This window comes from Rattus norvegicus, chromosome 6 (assembly GCF_021556685.1).
Source record: "Rattus norvegicus strain SHRSP/BbbUtx chromosome 6, alternate assembly SHRSP_T2T, whole genome shotgun sequence".
Lineage (NCBI taxonomy): Eukaryota > Metazoa > Chordata > Mammalia > Rodentia > Muridae > Rattus > Rattus norvegicus.
Window position 1 is genome coordinate 88,256,276 of NC_141539.1, and position 17,271 is coordinate 88,273,546.

Genomic DNA, 17,271 nt, shown 5'->3' on the forward strand with positions numbered 1-17,271 from the left:
TGCCTTGTTCATCCTTTATCAAAGAAGCTTTCTCCTATAATAGATGGGAACAGAAACAGAGACCTACAGCCACACATTGCAAAAAGAGAAAGATACCTTGGAACATGCAATGCTATATAGGATCTCTTCATCAAATCTTTCCCCTCACAACTCATGGAATTCCATGAAAGAGGAGGCAAAAAAGTGAAAAACCAACGGGTAGGGAGACACCATGAATTCAGTCCCTCTGTAATAACTTAAAGTTTATATGAAATCTCTATGAGCAGAGCAGTAAATACAGGCCCTGCCCAGGGTGGGTCTTCATATAATAGCTTTACTGTTAGTGTTAGGATGCCATAGAATGATAGAGAAGGCCTCTGATTATTTTGCCTCCTCTTGCAGCTCGTTTCCTTCTGTTGGTTTCCCTTGTCCAACTTCTTTGTGATGGGCTTTGTTTTTTCTCAATATATTTTACTTTGTTATGTTTCATTATTATCTCTTAGAAGCCCATTCATTTCTAATGAGAGTCAAAAGTGGGGAGATACTAATGGACAGGGAAACGGGATGGACATAGAAAGAGAGTGCAAACTGTAATCAGATATACTGTATGAGTAAAGAAACTATCTTCATTGTGGGAGAAAAATAGACAGCCCATCAAAAAAACATTTGAAAATAAAAATAAAAGCATCTCACAACTTCCACATAGTTTTACTGGGGAAATGCAAAGTAAAGCAGCAGCATGGTACTAGAATGTTCAAATTCTAGAATACAGGAAACAGTAAACAGTAACCAGGTAAAGAGCAACAGGAATTCTCTTTATTTGCTGCTGCTATGGTTGCATCACTTCAGGAGGTCAGTTCAAAATATCTTTCAGTAAATGAACAGGTTACTCGTGGCAGATTCAGACAGAGTACTATGAGTTTCCTAACTACAAGAAAGTGTGCCATCAATTCCTAAAAAGATATTCAAAAACCTAATTAAGTGAAAGAAACATCCAACCCTTTAAAGGCTAAATACTAATTAATACTAAATACGGATTCTAACTACGGATTGTATGGAAGAAGACAAAATTGTGAAGAGTTCTGTCTCTTTTGCCAGTGAGTTGGAGGAAGAAAGGGGTAAAAATGGTGAAGCACAGAGGATATTTGCCATGTTGTGGGAAGTAAAACCACACCTGGAAGTTTGGTAAGTTAGAGCAAGTGGAGACCTGGAGACTTGGTGGGCTCACACTTGAGGCTTAGGTGGCACCCAGCTCCCTGACAGACTCCTGACTTGAAACAGCTGCCATGCTTCTTACATAAAAGACACATGTCCTATGGTCATGTAGATCAAAACAGTTCTCCATACTAATGAGGTACCTAGAGGCCCAGAGGGCTTAGCCATTAAGCTTCCCTTCCCAGACATTTCACCCTGCAAAAGGTATTTAACCTCAGACCCACTCTGAGAGGTGGGGGTATAGGTTTAAGCATCCATTTCCTCCATGACAATAAACTGTTTAGATCCATGGACTGTTTCTTTTCATCAAGACCCACCATCGGGAGCCATGAAAAAGGCCTTTGCCTACAGAGCTGCAGCCTAATCTCCTGCAGAAGGACTCTCTTTGCTCCCAGCCACAACAGCCATCAAGCCTGCCTCTGCCAAACTAAGGACAAGGACAGCTGAGACCAGCCAGACCTCCCCTTCCTCCCCAACCCTGGCAATGGGCTAGATGCTGTCCCCAGCCCCACCACTGACTCCTCAGCTCTTCTCCAACTCCCAGCAGCTCCTGGATGTCCAAGAATCCAAAAGTCTGAGAAGCCCACAGCACCGGCCTCCTCCCAGGCCCCAGAAACCCCTAAACCAGTTTCTGCTTCCCCATATCTAAGAATGTATCAGAGCTGATGCACTGTCCAACTCCCCAAGTGCCATTCCCTGAAGTGGGGCAGACGTAGGCCTACACAGTCTAGAAGTTATAATTCTGTAGAGTAGATGCCATTATACATATGTTACCCTAAGCCCTGTAGCTCGAGAGAACATGATGTATCAGAGCATGTTCATCCGCAGTAGCAAAAGCACCGCTCGGGGAAGAGAACTGGAAACAGGTTGGCATTTGCATGTGGGGGCAAAAAGCACTCAGAATATCTCTATACCATCATCATGGTTCTGTTGTGAAGCTAAAGACACTCTAAACACTAAAAATCACTTACAAAAAGAAAACGCATTTAAAATAGTAAAGTTAAAAAAAAATTACCAGCCAGTAAAGCGAATGAGATGATCATAAAAATAAGGGTTCTTAATAAAAACTGCATTTCTTTGGAGATACACAAATGTGCTCATTTATTTTCCAATTGATGAATACTGACTGTATATTTTGGGGTTAAGCATCTGGCTCAGTAGTGCTTGCTACATATGCATGAGGACCTGAGCTTGTGTCCTCAGCATCACCGGAAAGCCACCTATAACCCCAGAGCTGGGAGGATGAACAGGTGAAGTTTGGCCCCTCAGTTCAACCAACCAATGAGCTCCAGCTTCAGTAAGGGACCCTGTGTCACAAAACCAGTTTTTGAAAGATTAAGTAAAACTGAAAACCAAATACATCACATTAAACATTACAAAAACATGAAGAAATTGCCAATCTGAAATAAGAAGGAATAAGGAAATATATTTTCTTGATCTTATGATAGGGATTTAATAAGCAAAATAAATTATCTAGAGGTAATTTGAAAAAATTTTGTCAGTATAGTCACACAAACCTTATTGATTTCTGTATAAAAGGCAAAAAAATAACATAAAAGATAAATGTAGAAAATAAATGAAAAGAAAAATAATGACGCCAACAGAAAGACTCTAAAAGCCAGAAAGGAAAATAACTATAGAAAGCAGCTTATTGTTTTTTAAAAAATTATTAATTTCAATATGACAGTATGAGTGCTTGTGTATATGTGATCATAGGCATTACTGGTATTCAGAGAGACCAGAAGAAAGCACCCAATACCCAAGAATTAGGGCTCCAGGCAGTTGTGAACCATCAAGGGGGTGCTAGGAATTTTATGCTATTCTTATCAAGGGTAACAGGCAGAATCCTTCTCCAGATAACCTGGGTTTGATATTCAGCAACCACAAGAATGCTCGCTCATACCACTTGTAACTCCAGCCCCAGTGCTTCTGTGGGTACCAGGTACTTATGTGGGTACCAGGTACTTATGTTGTTCACAGACATACAAGCAGGCAAAGTACTCATACACACACACACACACACATACACACACACACACACACACACACACACACACACACACACACAAAATTAATAATTTTTTTAAAAAAGAATATCAAATACCCTTATGAGCTTAGCCAGTTCCTCAGTACATAGAAGTTTTGATATTGAGCAAGTCATCAATTACAATAAAACATGATTGGAAAATGAGATGTCATCTTCTGAGTTGCAGACATCCAATAGAAGCATGGTTGGAGAAAGCACTGTCATGTTATTGTAGAACTAGAGTTTTAAAAAAGTTACTCATTGTCAGAGTCCGGATGTGCAGGGCCGGACGTGCCTGAGGGAGAGCCAGAAATAGGACTTGCCAAACCAGCTATCAGCCCCAAGGACATTGACCATCTGTAGCTACCTGCTCCCCTTCCTTCACCCCCCTCAGTGAGATGAGCCACCCTACCTACCTGCCGAGCTGCTAGAGAGCACGTACTCCTTGCTGATGTAATTTCGCACTGAAAGTAACTGTGCACCATTTGAATTGACCAATCATGTGTACCCGAGCGAATGCCCCTAACCTCCCCTATATAAACCCCCGAGTTTGGAAGCTCGGGGTCGATTCCTCTGTCTCCTGTGTGAGATAAATATCGACCCGGGAGCTAATAGGGATCTGGTTAATAAAAGCTACCTCTTGCTGTTACATCAAGACCGGCTACTTGTGATTCCTGGGGGCACCCCACCCCGCGATTGGAGCGAGAGACGCGGCTCCCCGTTTAGGGGTTCGCTCTTTCATTATCACTGGCTGCCAGTGGGGAAATGTTGAGAAAAAATTCTGGAATAGTTATCAGAAAGGTAAACACAATTTTTTTTAAATATTTTTTCATTTCATGCTGGGGATAAGGCACATGTGTGAGGTCATAAGTCAATTTGAAGTCACTTCTTTGTTTATACTACTTAAATTCTAGGGATCAAATCAAGTTGTTAGTCTTGGTTGGAAAATGCTTTTGTAGGCTAAGTCATCTCACAGGTCTAGCAGACATTTAAGGAATCACTACTCATCCCTAACCCTCTCTCCTTCCTTTCTCTCTTGCTCTTCCTTTACTCCCCTCTGTGTGTGTGTGTGTATGTTTGTGGGTGATACTGAAAATGAACCTCATGCATGCTAGGCAATCACTTTACCAATAGGGATAAGCTGGCCTTAATATTTTGTCCCACTTTGGTCTCCTGAATGTCAACATTACATGCTAGTGCTACCACATCTCTTTATGCGTTTGTTTACTCTATATTTTCTAGTGTAGTCTGAATTTCCCAGTTTTATGTAATTTTTCTATATCTGCTCTTAAGGCACCACAGACACAAGCAGGAAAAAAATGAATAATAAGATAGGTTTAATTAAGTTGTCACTAGAATTCACATTAGACTGTGTATATGGTTCTGATTATGTGGTATTATCACAAACATATAATACATGTATAAATATACTCTCCCTATAAAATACTACAAACGCAGCATAGCTATTCTCGCCTAGATATAAATAAAGTAGTATTCACCTAAATGTAGTATTTAGCTAGCATTCACTTCCAAAAACAGATAAGGAAAAGAGAAAAGATAGCAAAGATAATGAAAATTAAGATAATATAATGAAGTCACTGAGTGTTCACCATGGCTAAGAAGGAACTAAGCAAAAGCATACATGCACATGGAAAGAATAATGTGATCTGTAAGGTAAGATCGCAAGGTGAATGGTTAAATTGGAAACTAGAAAATGCATATTCTATAACAGCCAGAAGAAGGTATCTGCTAAATATTGTATAGCTCCAAATTTTCAGTATCATAAGTGTGAGATCAGATCACAGATATCACAGGCCTTGCTACCTGACCAGAGCATGAGCTTTCCATGTAGTTTTCAAGGAGTTTCAGTAAAAAAAAAAAAAAAAAAAAAAAAAAAAGGTGGATAAAGATCAGCCCCAAATAATGGCTAAGTCTGGGATTAGCTATGGTAAACTGTCCAACAAGCTTATTAAAGAAGAGATGAAGATTCCCCAAAGCCAATGTTAGATAATCTAGATACAGATACTTATACTCAACAAATGGTTAAAGCCCGGGACCTCTGTGCTTGAATTAGGGAAAGGCTGGAAAAAGCTGAGAAGGAGGGCAACCCCATAGGAAACCCAGCAGTCTGGACACTGAGCCATGACCCAGGCAGCATACACTAGGTGATCTGAAGCTCCCAACACTTATACAGCAGAGTACTGCCTGTTCTTGCCTCAATACAAGACTAACCCTTGAGAGTCTTGAGGGTCCAGGGTGTGGGGTCTGGTGGCTGTTGGAGTGGGGGTGGGGGTGGCAGTAGAGTGGGGACATCCTCTTGGAAACAGTAGGGAGGAGGAATGGAATGAGGACCTGTGGGAGGGTTGACTGGGAGGGGTAATGAGTGGACTGTAAAAAAGTAATAATGGTAATAATAATAACTAATAATTCATATCATTATAAAATATTAAAGAAAGATTATCTAAAGGAAAAATCTAATGACCAATTTTTGTGGGGCAAAGATTAATGTCATCCAAGACAACTTGGAAGTGTAAAGCCAAGTACTAATTGCACTGAAACATGACTGGAATTTCCAGAAAATGGAGACTTCTACCCTGAATTTGAAAATTCCCCAGAGAATGGAAGTCAAGTTATAATATTTTAAACACTTTTCATGGCAAGTTATCATAACATAACATATCCAATCCATAGCGTTAATGAATGAGTTAATGCTTTCTAATTTCCAACTGCCTTTTCTTGGATTGAGGTGGTCTCATTGAACTAAGAATGTTCAGGAGATGAGAAATTATAGGGAATCTGAAAGTCCTGCTGTCCCCAGTGGAGATGGAGTCAAATACAGGAGAGAATAAAATATTTAAAATTAAAATGTCCACAAGCAGAATTCGATTTGGCATAGCAGCAGTGACTTTCTGAAATACTCAGCAAGACACTGCTTTCTTGAGGCCGTATACAGCACAATGATGCTCCTAGGAGCACAGTTTGTTACAGGTTCCTTGGAACATCACTCTGGCAACAGACAGGCAAAAAACCCCAAAACTAAACAAAAAAAAATCAAAAAACAAAACAGCTATCTAATGCATTATCATTGTACAATAATTTCTTTAATTGTTTCTTTAAGAAAAACAAATCATTCAGTCAATTTTCTCACAATACAGAAAAAATTAATAGCTCCAATGAATGACTACAGCTCTAGTGAAGCTGTCTTGTTTCCCCCATGCTGCGTGCCTGGTGCCATTTCCATTACCAGGAATATGTGTGTGTCAGCATCCCCTTACTTTTACTGCCAAGTACTTAAGAGCGCACACAGCTGAGTCCCCATTTTAGCTTCATTGCAAAAAGGCCTCAAATGGGCACATCCGAACTGTTACTCTGACCCCTCAAAAACAGATGAAGAAGAATGAATAATTATGCAGAAGAAAAGTTCATTTCTCTAGTCGCTTTCATTATGCTATGTCTGAAGGTTAAATCCTGCATCCATCATCCTCAGTGTTTTGTAAATATGATAAAATTTTAATATGTAAAATCCCATTATCATCTTCCTTTTCCACTCTTTTATTATGTTAATTTTTAAATTTTTATACCATATTCTTCCTGTTATTGACATTTTAAGGTGTTATATCATTTTGTTTCTCTTGTTTTACACAAAATAAGAAAATTGATATTCTGTTCTTAATTCAGTCTTGTTCTCATTTGTGTCTGAACATTTCATCTTGAAAGCCCAAAGTTGGATGTTCCCAGATTCATAATTCCCCAGGGATCTTTTGTTCTTGTCTGCACTATGATAAAGTAACACATACTATTCAGTCTCATAGCTTTCTCCAAAACTTTTTGTAAGTGGCTGTGATATTAATTCAAAATTTCTTCAATAGTCTTTTGTCCTAAATACATAATTGAAAACCACATGGGGTTTTACTAGCAGCTGACCTCCTCCTGGGCAAAAGAAAGTACCACACTCCATTCTAAGGCTCTAATGCAACTAGCAGACAATTATCAGCACCTAAAAATTATAGAGTATTACTATTGAATTAGAAATACAGATATTAGAAAAATCCCAGTGACAGGGTATTGCTTTCCCTTCTCTTGTGGTTTTGTGCATTTTGTCACTGTATATTGCTTTTAAGGAAATAACTAAACATTTTGTTTTATCCTTATAACATTTACATCATGTATTGGCAATGCTAACAAATATTAATAAAACAATACAAAGTTGTACCAGCATTCAATACACTGATATGTATAATTTCCTGAAAATGTTAAGAATCTGGTATTAGAACTGAAAAAATTCTAATTTGATAATTTATATGTAAGAATAAAAGCAGTGAAACACAAATTAACAAGTGAATAAATCCAATAGCTTTGTGACTGTCACATCTCTTGACCAATCATCTACCTGTTACTGCCAAGCATGTTTTTAATTAATCTCTCTGTGAAATAATGTGTAGACATGTCATAGTTTCATTTGTTGTTGCTGTGATAAACTACTCTTACAGAAGCAATTTAAGGGTTAAAAGAGTAATTTTAGATTTTAGTTCCAGTTTCCAATATATCAATTTTCAAAAATTAGAGTGGTAGGAATTTGAAGGAGCTTCACAAATCCACAATCACAAGTAGAGAGAATGAATACATTTACGCTTGTGCTTAATTCTTTATTCCACTCGTAAAAGAGTTCAGGGTACCCTGTCTAGGAAATGAGGTCATTTACAACAGTCCAGTTCTTTGAACTCAAATAACATAATCAAGACAATCCTCCAAAGACATGCTAACAGATCAACCTGACCTAGAGTATCCATCACTAAGAATATTTCCTGGGTGATGCTAGATTGTGTTCAGTTGACCAAACTATTATAATACACATTTATTTTGAATTTTCATTACAGCTATGATGTCCATTCTAATGAAGATTTACCCATGTTTGTTTCATGAAATATCTTCAACAATTCTAGTGTTTATTTTTCATTATTTATTCTTATTAATTATTTTATTTATTGACATTTCAAATGTTGTACCCATTCCTGGTCTCCCATCCATGAGCACCCAACCAATTCCTCCCTCCCCTTTGCCTCTAAGAGGGTGGTCCCAGACTCATCCACCTACTCGCACCTAACCTCTCCGGCATTTCCCTTTTATGGGGCATCAAATCTCCGCAAGGTCCAAGCACATCCCTTCCACCTGAGGCCAAACAATACAGTCCATGTGTAACAGGGGTATGCTCTTTGTTTGGTGACATGATTCCTGGGAAATCTGAATCAGGTTAGTTGATATTGTTGTTCTTCCTATGGGGACGTAATCCCCTTTAGTTCCTTCAGTCCTTCCCCTAACATTCCCGTAGGGGTCCCTAATATCAGTCCATTGGTTGGCTTTAACTATCTGCATCTGTAACAGTCAGGTGCTGGTAGAGAACAGCCATGCCAGGTTCCTGTCTGCAAGCTTATCTTGTCATCAGCAGTATTGTTGGGGTTTGATGTCTGCTTATGTGATGAATCCTAAGTTGGAGTAGTCACTGGATGGCCTTTCCTTCAGTATCTGCTTTACTTTTTGTCCCCACATTTACTTTAGACAGGAACAATTCTGGGTCAAATATTTTGAGATGGATGGGTGGTCCATTCCTCAACTCAGATCATGCTATTTACTGGAGGTGGTCTCTTCATATCAATCTCCCCACTGTTGGGCATTTCAGGTAATGTCATCCCTATTGGGTCCTGGGAGCCTCTTATATCTCTGGTGTCTGGGATTTTCTAGTGGTTCACTCCCCCCCATCCCTCATACCACATTGGTACATTAATTTTTCATTCTCCTAGCAATTTGGACTCCTCTCATGTCTCCCCCATATAAAATTCTGCCCCCCATCTTTTTCCTCCTCCTCCCATCTCCCCCATCAGCCTACCATGACTATTTTGTTCCCCCTTCTAAATGGGATTCAAGTATCCACACTTGGACCTTCCTCGTTAAGCTACATATGGTCTGTGAGTTATATCATGAATATTCTGAAATTTTAGCTAATGTTCACTTATCTGTGAATGTGTACATGTATGTTTTTTGGGTCTGGGTTGCAACACTCAGGATGATATTTTCTAGTTCCATCCATTTGTCTGCCAAATTCCTGATGTCCTCATTTTTAATAACTGAGAAATATCCCATTGTGTAAATGTGCCACATTTTCTGCTTCCATTTTTCAGTTGAGGGACATCTGAGTTGTACACATCATCTGACTATTATTTATAAGGCTGCTATAAACATAGTGGAGCACATGTCCTGTGATATTGTGGATCATCTCTTGGGTATATGCCCAGTACAGGTATAGCTAGGTCTTAAGGTAGAATTATTTCCAAATTTTTGAGGAACTGCCAAATTTATTTCCAGAATGGTTGCACCAGTTTGCCATCCCACCAGCAATGGAGGAGTGTTGCTTTCCCCACATTCTTGTCAACATGTGCTGTCGCCTAAGTCTTTATCTTAGTCATTCTGATTGGTATAAGGTGGAAGGCAAGGGTCATTTTGATTTGCATTTCCCTGGTGACTAAGGATGGTGAACATTTCTTTAAGTGCTTCTCAGCCACATTCCTCTGTTGAGAATTCTCTGTTTAGCTCTTTAGGCCATTTGTTAATTGGGTTATTTGGTTTTCTGGAGTCTAACTTCTTGAGGTCTTTATATATTTTGGATATTAGGCCTCTGTCAGATGTAGGGTTAGTAAAGATATTTTTCTAATCTCTAGGTTGCTGTTTTGTCCAATCAATAGAGTCCTTTGCCTTAGAGAAGATTTTCAGTTCTATGAGGTCCCATTTGTCAATTGTTGATCTTGGAGCCTGAGCCATTGGTGTTCTGTTCAGGAATATTTTTTTTTCTATGTCAATGAGTTTGAGGCTATTTTCTACTTTCTCTTCTATTAGATTCAGTGTGCCTTGTGTTATGTTGAGGTCCTTGATCTACTTAGACTTGAGCTTTGTACAAGAGGACTAATATGGATCAGTTTGCATTCGTTCGTCTACAGGCAGACCTGTCCATGCCAACTCAGCCAGTCAACCAGGTCTCAAGGAAGGGAACATGGATTAAATTAAAAACAAACAAACAAAAAAAACAAAACAGACAATTAGACAACATTCTAGTATGACCTCGGCAGGTGCTGACATGGCTTTAATTTTCCCCAGTTTGCTTTTATATCATTCTAGGTATATGCATAAACAAGTACTCGGGTATAAACAAATTGGTCAAGTAACAAACAAGGCATAAACAAAGGTCTAATGGTATTCAGGAACTAATCAAGACGATTAGATCTTGATCCTAATCCTTTTCCTAGCCCAATGTCAAATTCATGCCAATATTCTTGAAGTAGCAAAAAGAGCTCCCCACACAGACCTCCAGGTAGACCAGCAACATTTGTTGAAGATACTTTCTTTATTCAACTATGCCTCTTTTAACTTTTATGTCAAAGATCAAGTAACCATAGGTTTGTGGGTTTACTTCTAGGTCTTCATTTCTATTTCATTCATTGATTTGTCTGTCTCTGTACCCATAACATGCAATCATTTATCACAACTGCACTGTAGTATAGCTTGAGGTTAGGGATGATGATTTCCCCAGTTCTTTTATTGTTGAGAATGGTTTTCCCTATCCTGGATTTTTGTTATTCCAGATTGAGTTGAGAATCTTTCTTTCTATCTCTTTAAACAATTCAATTGAAATTTTGATGGGCATTGCATGAAATCTGTAGATTGCATTTGGTAAGGTAGCCATTTTTACCATGTCAATTCTACTGATACATAAGCATGGGAGATCTTTCTATCTTTTGAGGTCTTTAATTTTTTTTCTTTAAGAATGTGAAGTTCTTGTCATATAGACCTTCCACTTGCTTTGTTAGACTTACACTAAGAAATTTTATATTATTTGTGACTGTTTTGAAGGGTTTTGTTTACCTGATTTCTTTCACAGCTGGCTTAAGCTTATATAGAGGAAAGCTACTGATTTGTTTAAGTTTATTTATATCCAGCTACTTTGCTGAAGTTGTTTATCAGCTGTAAGAATCCCCTGGTAAAATTTCTTGGGTTTACTTAAGTATACTATCATATCATCTGCAAATACTGATATTTTGACTTCTTCCTTTCCAATTCGTATCCCTTTGACCTCTTTTTTATTGTCTAATTGCTCTAGCTAGAACTTCAAGCACTATATTGAATAGGTAGGGAAAGATTGAGTAGCCTTTTCTCGTCCCTGATTTTAGTGGAATTGCTTCAAATTATTCTCCATTTAACTTGATTTTAACTGTTGGTTTGCTCTATATTTCTTTTATTTCTTTTCTTTTATTTCTTTTATGATGTTTTAGGTATGGACCTTGAATTGCTGATCTCTCCAAGATAATTAAAATGAAGGAATGTTGTATTTCGTCAGTTGCTTTTTCAGCATTTAATGAGATGATTATGTGGTTTTATTCTTTGAGTTTGTTTATATAGTTGATGGATTTCAATATTGAGCCACCCCTGCATCCCTGGGATGAAGTCTACTTGATCATGGTGAATGGTTGTTTTGATGTGTTCTTGGATTCGGATTGCAAGAATTTTATTGACTATTTATTTCATTGGTGGTCATAAGTGAAATTGGTCATAAGTTCTCTTTCTTTGTTGGGTCTTTGTGTGGTTTAGGTATCAAAGTACCTGTGGCTTCATAGAACAAATTAGGTAGTGTTGCTTCTGTTTTTATTTTGCAGAAAAATTTGAGAAGCATTTTTCTTACCCTATCTCTTTTGATAATATATTTGGTATTTGGTGGTCTTTGAAGGTCTGATAGAATTCTGCACTAAAACCATGTGGCCCTGGGTTTTGGGAGGTTGGGGGATTAGGAGACTTTTATGGAGTTTCTATTTATTTTTGATTAAATTTTGATATATAGGACATAGAAAAATCATCAATTTTATCTGGATATCGCAGTTTTGTTGAATATAGGCTTTTATAGTATGACCTAATTGTTTTTTAACTTCCCCAGTTTCTATTGTTATATCTTCCATTTTATTTCTGATTTTGTTAATCTGGGTACTGTCTTTGTGCCCTTTAGTTAGTCTGACTAAGGGTTTATCTATCTTGTTGATTTTCTCAAAGGACCAACTCTTGGTTTTGTTGATTCTTTGTATAGTTCTCTCTGCTTTTAATTCGTTGATTTTAGGCTTTAGTTTGGGTATTTCCTGTCCTCTACCCCTCTTGGGAGTGTTTGTTTCTTTTTATTCTAGAGCTTTCTGATGTGCTGTTAAGTTGCTGATGTAGGATCTCTGCAATTTCATTCTGAAGACATTAGTGCTATGAGTTTTTTCTCTTAGTACTTCATTATGTCCCATAAGTTTGGGTATGCCAAACCTTAATTTTCATTAAATTTTAGAAAGTTTTTTATTTTTTTCTTTATTTCTTCCCATTGAATAGAGAGTTTCTATGAATTTGGGAACTTTCAGTTGTTTTTTTTTGTTGTTGTTGTTTGTTTGTTTGTTTGTTTTTTTATTGACAACCAGCCTTAGTCCATGGTGCTCTGATGGAATGCATGGGATAATTTCTATCTTCTTGTATTGGTTGATACTTGTTTTGGGTCTGATTATATGGCTAAAATTGGAGAAGGTACCATGAGGTGCTGAGAAGAAGGTGTATTCTTTTGTTTTAAGGTGAAATGTTCTGTAAATATCTGTTAAATCCATTTGGTTCATATTTTCTGTTAGTTTCACTGTATCTCTGTATAGTTTCTATTTCTATGATCTGTCCATTGTGAGAGTGAGGAGTTTAAGTCCTCCACTCTTATTGCTGAGCTTCAATGTATATTTTGAGCTTTAGTGGATTTCAGAATTGAGACTTTATCTTGATGGATTTTTTTCTTTGATGAGTATAAAGTGTCCTACCTTATCTCTTTTGACAACTATTTTTTGAAAACCATTTTATTGGGTATTAGAATGGGTATTCACACTTGTCTCTTTGGACCAATTGCTTTCTAAACTCTTTTTCCACCTTTTTAGTCTAAAGAAGTGTCTGTCTTTCTCACTAAGGTATGTTTCCTGTATGTAGGAAAATGCTGAGTCCTATTTATATATCCATTCTGTTATTCTATGTCTTCTTATTGGGAAATTGAGTCCATTGATGTTTAGAGATATTCACGATTAATGATTGTTGGTTCCTATTTTTTTTTTGTTAGAGGTGATATTATTTTTGTGTGATTCTCTTTGTTTCGGGTTGTTGTGATATGGTTAAATTCTTCTCTTTTCTTGGGTGTATTTACCCTCTTTGTGTTGGAGTTATCCGTCTAATATCCTCTGTAGGGCTGCATTAGTAGAAAGATAATGTTTAAATTTGCTTTTCTCACAGAATATCTTGGTGTCTCCTTCTACAGTGAGCATGAATATTTTGCTGGGTACAGTAGCTTAGGTTGGCATTTTTTTCTATGAGGATCTATGTGACATCTGTCTAAGATCTTCTGGCTTTTAGAGGTTGTTGAGAAATCTGGTGTAATTTTTATAGGTCTGCCTTTATAGGTTACTTGGCCCTTATCCATTATCACTTATAAAATACTTTTCTTATTTCTGTGCATTTTATGTTTTAATTATTATGTGATGAGAGTATTTTCTTTTCTGATCCAATTTATTTGGTGTTCTGTAGGTTTCTTGTATGTTTACAGCCATTTTCTTGTTTAGGTTAGGGAACTTTTCTTCTATAATTTTGTTGAAAATGTTTTCTAGTCCTACGAGTTGGGAATCTTCACTCTTCTATCCCTATTATTCTTACGCTTAGTTTTTTCAATATGTCTTTAGTATCCTGGATGTTTTTGATTAGAAGTTTTTTGCACTTTGTATTTTCTTTGATTGTGGTGTCAATATCTTCCAAGGCATCTTCTATGCCTAAGATGCTCTCTTCTCTCTCTTGTATTCTATTGGTATTGCTGGCATCTGTAACTCTTGACCTCTTTTTAGGTTTCCCATCTCCACAGTTGCCTCTATTTGTGATTTTTTTTCTATTTTCATTTTCAGGTCTTCGATGGTTTTATTCAATACTTTCACATGTTTAACTGTGTTTTCCTGTATTTCTTTTTTTTTGATTATATTCTTTTTTTTTTTTTATTAACTTGAGTATTTCTTATATACATTTCAAGTGTTATTCCCTTTCCCGGTTTCCGGGCAAAATCCCCCTCCCCCCTCCCCTTCCTTATGGGTGTTCCCCTCCCAACCCTCCCCCCATTGCCGCCCTCCCCCCATAGTCTAGTTCACTGGGGGTTCAGTCTTAGCAGGACCCAGGGCTTCCCCTTCCACTGGTGCTCTTACTAGGATATTCATTGCTACCTATGGGGTCAGAGTCCAGGGTCAGTCCATATATAGTCTTTAGGTAGTGTATTTCTTTAAGGGATTTATTTGTTCCCTCTTTATGGGCTTCTACCTATTTGTCTATGTTCTCCTGTATTTCTTTGATGGAGTTAATTATGTCCAATACCAATAATATCAACATTCCTGATGTCAGTAATGTATTTCTTATTCGACAAAGGCAAGAATAAAGATTGGGCTAAAGAAAAGTTAAACTTTAAGCCTTTGTCTTCTCCCACTTTACTGGTATTGAGCTAATAGAGCATATAAAGAAAGAATCTACCTTAATGTCTTAATTAATTGAGCATTGTCTAGCAGTTCTTTTCATAAGACTGGTAAAAATTGCTCCCTGTTGTCACATTAAACCCATTTTTACTATTTATATACAGCTGCATTATTAAGATTAAATTTGCTTCTTTTTGTCTGCCAACACCAATTCAGCTCAGCAGTAAAAACTGTATTTTATATGTTAAACCCTGCCAGACAGATGTCATGTTGTAATAACTTATAGAAACTCTGTCACTATTTTAGCCATGAAAAATATGTTTGACTTTTTTCTAAATCTAATATTGTTTAGTTATAACTTTTAGAATCTAATTTGTTAATTTATAACAAAGATATAGATTGTGAAATAACATCCTAAAGATTATTCATCATAATCAAATAACTTCTTGATATGTAAAAGCAATTTATTTTCAATTGTGTTTCTAGTATAATAAATGCACAGTAAACATTCCCTTTAAAACAATTATATAGTCATTAATTTGAAATGTTCTATTCACTAATATTTTTTGCATTCCAAATAAATCTTGTTTGATTTCTATAATTCTGTTAATTGTTATTGTTGCTGAAGGCATAACATTTTATAAAAGGTTTGTTTTATATTATTTTAATAATCAAACTCAAACACCTGGTTGTTAAGAATTCTTGCTATTTTTGATAGTGTTAGAGGAATGACCCAGAGTTTGTAAATGCTGGAAAAAGAAGCCTCTACCACTGAGCTCTATCCTAGCACAAGAAAATGCCCCTTCACCTTTCTCTAAATACCACATCTACATTAAAGGTATTAATGCAGAAATGATAAATCAAATGCAAAGTTTTCTAAATCTGCAGTACAAAATCTACAGCATTCAATATTCCTAAGGAATATAATTCCAAGAACTGTCATCTCTTATGTGTTTGTGATAAATCTTCTAATGTCTATGTAACAAAAGGAAAATATCCATTGCTGCAAAAGTTCAGTGAAAATTAAATATATCTGATTAAGTGGGTGAGTCTGGACATGCTATGCTCAGTAGAGTAACAAATGAGTTAGTTACTTTTTTGTTGCTGTGACTACATTCCTGAAAAAAGTAGGAATAGTTTTTGTTGGGCCCTATCTTTGTGTTTCCCTCCCCTCTTGGTGAGCCTTTTAGCCTGCTAGAGCAAGAAATTGTTTACACCCTTGTCAGCTGCTCTTAGCCCCTGATTTGGGGCTGGGATTTTCCATGGCACCCTTCCTCCCCACCTAGCCTTCCAGCTTGTTGTTAAGAAGTTATTTATGCCCCTGATTGGGCCCCGGACTTTTCACCACACAGACTTTTCCTGTTTTCCTGGTTGGGGTTTTTCACCTGCCTTGTTGTTTTCCATGGCTTTTGCCTCAGGTATATAAGGAGATCTCAGTAAAACCTTGATGGCACTCGCTGAAAACAGGTGACCCGTGTATGTGTTTTCTTTCAATTCTGCAGACCTACGCCCTATATTCAGGTGCAGGTGCCAACAAGTTTTACTGGCTCAGAGTTTGAGAGGACAAGAAGCACATCAGGACGAAGGCAGGCATACATCCTCAGTCAGGAAGCAGGTGCCACTCATATTTACAATGAGTGTTCTCACCTCAGTTAAACACAATCCAAAAATCCCCTCATAGTTATATCAAGTTGTCTTGTTAGTAATGCTAGATCCTTTTGAGATTATTATTAAACATCACATCAAGAATTGAAGGGAAAAAAACCTATGTGGTCTCCTTTACATATAGTATATATAATGTGAACAAGCAGGACCAGAGAGTGGGGTTGTTGTGGCCAGAGTTTGAGAACAGAAGTCGATACAGTGTGCAAAGTTTAATTAGCTGAGGGAACACATTTTCTATGAAAAAAATTCAAAAATAGATAGTTAAATCATTTGACCTAAAATCATATTCCAAAACAAAGAGAAAAATTAATACAGAAGAATAATAGAACCCATCTCTTATAACTAGAAAATAGTGTAACTCTTACACAGATCAGAGAGAAAAGTATGACAGTTTAGGTAAATACTTTTAAGCCATGGGATTTCATCCATCTACCTCTCCAGAGCTCCAAGATCTCCTTCTTGCCAGCACACCACCCCACAGCCAGCTCTGCCATTGTTCACCCCAGTCTGGTTCAACTCTGCCAAATTGTCCAGTTGAATCATTATGAGTGGAAAACACAAGACGATTTTAATTTTAAAATTAACCAGGACACAACCGCTGGCACGGAAACTATTATCCTAAAATCATCATCTATTCTTTTTTATTGGATATTTTATGTATTTACATTTCATATGTTATACCATTTCCAGGTCCCTGACTTTCCAATATCCCCTTCACCTTTTTCTATGAGGATGTCCCTCCTCCCGCCCATCCACTCCCATCTCAACATCCTGGCATTCTCCTACCCTGGGGAAACAAACCTTCACAGGACCAAGGGCTTCCCTTCTATTGATGCCAGACAATGCCAT